This window comes from Phalacrocorax aristotelis, chromosome 2, assembly GCF_949628215.1.
Source record: "Phalacrocorax aristotelis chromosome 2, bGulAri2.1, whole genome shotgun sequence".
NCBI lineage: Eukaryota > Metazoa > Chordata > Aves > Suliformes > Phalacrocoracidae > Phalacrocorax > Phalacrocorax aristotelis.
Window position 1 is genome coordinate 136,891,148 of NC_134277.1, and position 6,000 is coordinate 136,897,147.

Genomic DNA, 6,000 nt, shown 5'->3' on the forward strand with positions numbered 1-6,000 from the left:
AGTCTGAAGATTTTACTGACTTTGGATTAACAGAAAGATTTCTGTCTATCAGTGTTTAAGCTTCACCTCGCTGTCAGTCATTTCTGACAAGGCCAGAATAAGGTACTAATGGCAGTGACTTTAGAGAGGGTGGTTTTTCATTAGTTTAAGCAGAATGTCAATTAAAAAGGAATTGAGATAAAGAACCAGCAACTAGATTAAGTTTACACTTCTTCATGGATGATAAGAAAAATCCATTTACAGGTTCTATTTCAGACTGAATATACTTCCTAAGGTAAAGGGCTCTTATATTATAGCTTTAAAAGTCTATTGACTATTTCTGAAAAGATTTAATAACTATTGTGTCAGAAATGTGGAAGAATTTTTTAACCACTGGAAATAATTATTTCTTACCTAAAATGAATATACTAAAATTAATTTAAATTTAATTTCACACATTTTATTACCGAATGTTATCACCTACCATAATTTTTTCTCCTCCTGTCTGACTATTATTTGCATTCTCTAAGAACTGACAAAGCCCTTTTAAAATAGGAAGAGCAACCTATCCTTCTGTGATCTCTGGATAGGAGAGGACAGCCTGGGGCTTATTTCCAGAAAAGGAATGTGGGACACTTGGAAGCCTATGTGTGCTATTTTTTACTATTTCTGTGGACCATTTGCAAAATTTTGAGCAACTTAGTAGGAGTTATGAACTCAGAATTTAGCAGGCTGCACAGGAGTGTGGCAGCATTGAGCTTTCATCTGGCTTAAGGCAAAAGAGGCTCCTACAGGGATTCCCCCTTCTTTATATCCTTGTTACTCCTTTGGACAATACTGGTCCTCAGGGTTCAGACAAAAATTATTGTTTCAGGCAGACTCACATAGGTATTTATTACCCTGGACTCACATAGTCAATTTTTTTTTTCCTTCATGCAGGCTAGAAATGTTTTCTTTTATGGAAACTGAGACTGTGATTTAATGTTACTGTGTTCAAAGCCGAGCTAGTCATGGGTTTCTGCTTTGCCCAGAAGTGCAGACTAATCTAGAAGAGACAAGTATTTTGAGGGATGTTTCCCAGTGAGAAGTACAGTATGGCCCCCAGCGTATGACATGGGGTAAGAAGGGAAGCTCAGACAGTTTGGAACTGTTGAGCATGATCTGCAGATTTTGTAAACACCGTCATCAGATCTATAGTGCTTTTGCCTTAGTCCACTTCTGCCCATTTTAAAAAGTCTGTTTTTCTGCCTTTTAATTGTAATCTGAATAGAGTGCAGTTTCAGACCAGACAGTATGTAAAAACTTGCATCTACTCCTGAAGTTGGGTAAATCATTCATTCTGGGTATTATCTGAGGGATTTAGACCTCTTTACTGTTCCTGTGACTAAATCCTGAGCAGATGAGTCAGGTGTGGGGTTTTTTTTTTGTTTGTTTTTTAGTAGCGAAACAGCTTTCAAGTTTGGTCCCTCTGCTATGAAATAGTAAAATACTAGCCAAAAGAACCAAAACTTTTTACCACTGACAAAATAACAGTTTTTTTCTCTTACAGGTAACCAATTTTCTTTTATAGGTAACTAAGGAACACGGAGCAAAACACCCACCTAAGCTGGAGGGGAAGAGAACTACCATTCAGAGACATCCAAAACCAGGAGAGATGCTGACAAACTCTGATTCTCCTACACCATTTATATTGGCTGACAGAATGAGTCACGTTATGCTACTTTTTAATAGCTTTCTCACCTTCCTGAAATGAATTACATGCTTGCAGAGCAGTGATGGTAAACTAGGATTCATAGCTATCATTATTAGCTTTGCAACATCCTTAACATCAGCGTAGCTATTTGTATTCAGTACCCATGAATCAGCTGTAATATATTGTGATAAATAATCTGTCCAGAGGGACATCAGTATTGCATCTGATGAACAGCCCAGACTAATCCTGTGAAATCTGCTTTGATGCAGCCTGTGAAGTTAGGTCTTGTTATATCTCTCTGAATTGGGGGGTGGCTATTATCGGTTTATTCCTCCTGATAAAAAAATTGTTGAGCAGCTTTTTCAGAAGAATTTTAATGCCTTGGTATTTGTGACATAAAGTTGATGTTTTCAGCAGCAGAGTGTGACCCTGCTCTCTCTATTAGTTACATATACACCATTACATTAAAAGCTCACCTAAAGCAAAAGGAACATATTTGGCCATGATGGAGGGTATCCTTTTGAACACTGTATTCCAAGATCTCTCTGTGGTTTTGAAGGTTTCAGCTGAATCAATTTTCTGTCACCAGGTTATGCAATAGATTCTGTTTCCATTACAAAAGATGTGACATTAAAAAAAGCATGGGAAGATGTGAGGGCTTGTGGCAGCACCAAGCTGAATCTGTAAGGCAACAGCCTGAAACAATTGCAGGGTACAGAAAACAGCCCCATCTACATTGTCTGCATGCTGAGCCTGTTAATGCTTATTTAAATGTTTATTTAACCTCCTCTTACCAAGTACCCGCAGCAGTGGGGGAAGATGTGAATTAATACCTTTCACCTACCAGTGAAAGCCAGAAATGGTAAAGGCCAGAAATCCTGGCCTCATTGGTACTGGCCAGACAGCAGATGCTTTTAGCTTTTCTCTGCTGTTGGATAGACCTTCAGATCTGTATAGAAGGGAGCCACATTTAAGGTGAATAAGAAATTCTTACCTTTCATTTACTAAAATTGCACTGGCAGAGCCGTTGTGTTTCAATAGCACAAAGATCTGGGTGTCCCCTAAAAGCTTCCATATGGCAACCTAGAGTAAATGAGATTAACATCCCTGCAGGGTACAGGAAATGTTCTGATGGTAACTAGTTAGTAGTTAAGGTAGTGTGTACTAGTGGGTGACTATTCTGACTCTCTTTTCATGGCACAGGGGTCTGTTGCTGACTCTGCTAGTGACCTTCAGTCCCTTTCTCCCTAAGTGCCCCTTGTTCCATTGTCCTTCCAGCAGAAGAAGATGACGCAGAGGGTCCTGAATGACTCAGGTGATTCACCTGACTTAAAGGCTGGAGCTGCACAGCCCAACAGATCAGCTGTGTAAGTACACAGTCCACCACAGAGCCAGAATCAATCATAGAATCAGAATGGTTTGGGTTGGAAGGGACCTGTAAAGGTCATCTAGTCCAAATCCCCTGCAGTGAGCAGGGACATCTTCAACTAGATCAGGTTGCTCAGAGCCCCGTCCAGCCTGACCTTGCATGTTTCCAAGCATGGGGCCTTTACAGCCTCTCTGGGCAACCTGTTCCAGCGGTTCACCACTCTCACTGTAAACATTTTTTTCCATATATCCAGTTTAAGTCTACCCTTGTTTAGTTTAAAACCATTACCCCTTGTTCTGTCACAACAGAACAGACCTTGCTAAAGAGATTGTCCCCATCTTTCCTATATTCCCCCTTTAAGTACTGGAAGGCTGCAGTAAGGTCACCCTGCAGCCTTCTCTTTTCCAAGCTGAACAACCCCAACGCTCTCAGCCTGTCCTCATTAGAGAGATGCTCCAGCCCTTGGATCAGTTTTGTGGCCCTCTTCTGGACCTGCTTCAACAGTTCCATGTCCTTCTTGTGCAATAGTTGTCTCCTTTCAGTAGGACTAATTTAACTTAAGCCCACCAAAGCATTGCTAGGGCTGTAAAGTGTCTGGGTCCTTGTATTTCCTGCAACCCTGCCATGCAGATGTTCTGGCTTAGGATGCCACCAGCTCAGGGGTCTGAAAGACCCTTTGGCTCAGCACATGGAGCTGCCGTGCTCTAAGCATTGTTGCTGGGAAGGGAGAATCATCTTTGCTCCAACTGGTGAATCACTTTTAACCTGGTGCCACACTCCATTGCTGCCTGTATAAACATTCCTACTATTTCTGCTATGGACTTGTAGCTTGTCTACATAATATGTGCTGCCAGTTTATTAAGAAATAAGATCATGTTGTTAATACAACTTTTTTCAACCAACCCTCTAGAGTTTACCTACCAATGAAGAAAGACTTACAAAAAAGAAAGTTTATAGCCTGTCAAATACAAATTCTACAAAACGGCTTTTATATTTAAGGTTCATTTATGTTTATTGCCGTAGTAGTACAAATGATGTTGATGTGATTTAATGGGCTGTTAGCACAATAATGCACTGTGCCTTAAAAGTGACACAAATTTCTATCCTCCATTTGGATGTCGTAATTGACTCAGAATGCAATGAGATGTGTTCTTCCATTACCTAGCTCTTTGCCTGTTGTCTGATGATGAATTTAGGGTTTTCTAGATTTCAGAGATATTTTTCTGAGTTTAACAGCTTTAAATGTGACTTCCTTTTGCCAGCACCTGATATATCAATACAATCTCATACAGTTGACGATGACATTTGGCAGTTTGTGTCAGATACATGTGTTCAGTACTTCTTACGTGCAGATTTACTCTGTAGAAGTAGTAGTTAAGAGTGTTTATTATAAATCCCCAAAAAACCATGTTGATTTATTTTAAAATAAAATAAATTCTTACATACTGGTTTGTTTCTTTTACTCTTCTCTAGATGTTAGAAAATTACCTCAGTGGTCACTTTCAAATTCTATGTTTAATAAATTACTGCATTTTAGACCAAAGGAAGTACTATGTGCCACTTCCAGTATTTCTTTAATGGGCTATATCATGCTGATAAACTGTGTATGCCTTCCACCAGGCTCAAAGTACAAAAAATAAAGCTTTATACATGGACACTAAAGGGTGAAGGGTAAGTTTAAGATGTGTGAAAAGCTGACTGAATACAGATGTGGTGTTATCTCAGTGAAATCAACACAGACTTTCTTTGCAATAGTTTAAAAAAAAACATTGCAGCTTTTTTTAAAACAGATGATTTCAGGAGGAAACAGATCTAACAGGTAGGGAGGAGTTTGCCTCCTTCTGTAGTATTTTGTACGGCTGGTTTCCTTCTAGCTATATTTTGTTTCAGAGCCAGATGTATATAGGAATCCATTTATTGCCCTACATCTGTTGCATGTCTCCTCCTCAGGGGTTAGGTGCAGCTTTGGGAGAGGCACGATGGAGGTGCTTCTGGATGTCCTGAGGGCTGCAGCTCCCGTGGGACATTCAGTGGACGTTCTGGGCCTAGGGGAGAGGGGTCCAGAAACCCACTCCTGTCCTGGAGGAGGGCCAGCTACGCAGCCTGACCATGAAGCCCAGCTGAGATGGCCAAACCAGGAACAGCAATCTGTCACAGTTCAGGTATTACTCAGGAGAATGGGATAGAGCCACCTTGTGAGAGTAGTTTTGAAGTAAGATCAGTGGACATAGGTCTCTATCTGGCAGACACTGTGTGACCCCCTTTCTGCAGGTTCAGGTGCAGGAATAGTGAGTTCATCTGCTTTGGAATGTTTGACCAAAGGACCAGTTGCTTTCGTTCAGCCTAGACAGTGCTTTCTACTGCCAGGATGTGGCATTAGTGGTATGCGCTATTCTGCCAGGGAACAGGCTGAAGCTATCTAAATATTTGTTACAAAACATTAACTACAGCTTCAGAAGCGCCATTAATACCCTTTTTAGCTTCAGAAGCTAAAGTAGTATTATTTGTAGTTGTGCTGGTTTTGGCTGGGATAGAGTTAATTTTCTTCATGGTAGCTAGTATGGGGCTGTGTTTTGGATTTGTGCTGGGAACAGTGTTGATAACACAGGGATGTTGTAGTTACTGCTGAGCAGTGCTTACACAGAGTCAAGGCCTTTTCTGCTTCTCACCCCCCCACCAGTGAGGAGGCTGGGGGTGCACAGGAAGTTGGGAGGGGACAAAACCGGGACAGCTGACCCCAAAGGGATATTCCATACCATATGACATCATGCTCAGCATATAAAGTTGGGGGAAGAAGAAGGACGGGAGGACGTTCAGAGTGATGGCATTTGTCTTCCCAAGTAAGCGTTACGTGTGATGGAGCCCTGCTTTCCTGGAGATGGTTGAACACCTGCCTGCCGATGGGGAGCAGTGAATGCATTCCTTGTTTTGCTTTGCTTGCATGTGCAGGTTTTGCTTT

The 6,000-nt window shown here is 41.2% G+C and overlaps 1 long non-coding RNA gene across 2 annotated transcripts in view; it reads left to right on the forward strand.

The window, feature by feature from the left end:
• LOC142053528 (uncharacterized) overlaps positions 1–4,489 on the forward strand; it is a 59,951-nt gene extending 55,462 nt beyond the window's left edge. For both annotated transcript variants that reach the window (XR_012659248.1, XR_012659247.1), the window contains exon 3: positions 1,529–4,489. This is a non-coding gene — a long non-coding RNA (uncharacterized LOC142053528). The remainder of the gene's footprint in view (positions 1–1,528) is intronic.
• The last annotated feature ends 1,511 nt before the right edge of the window (positions 4,490–6,000 follow it).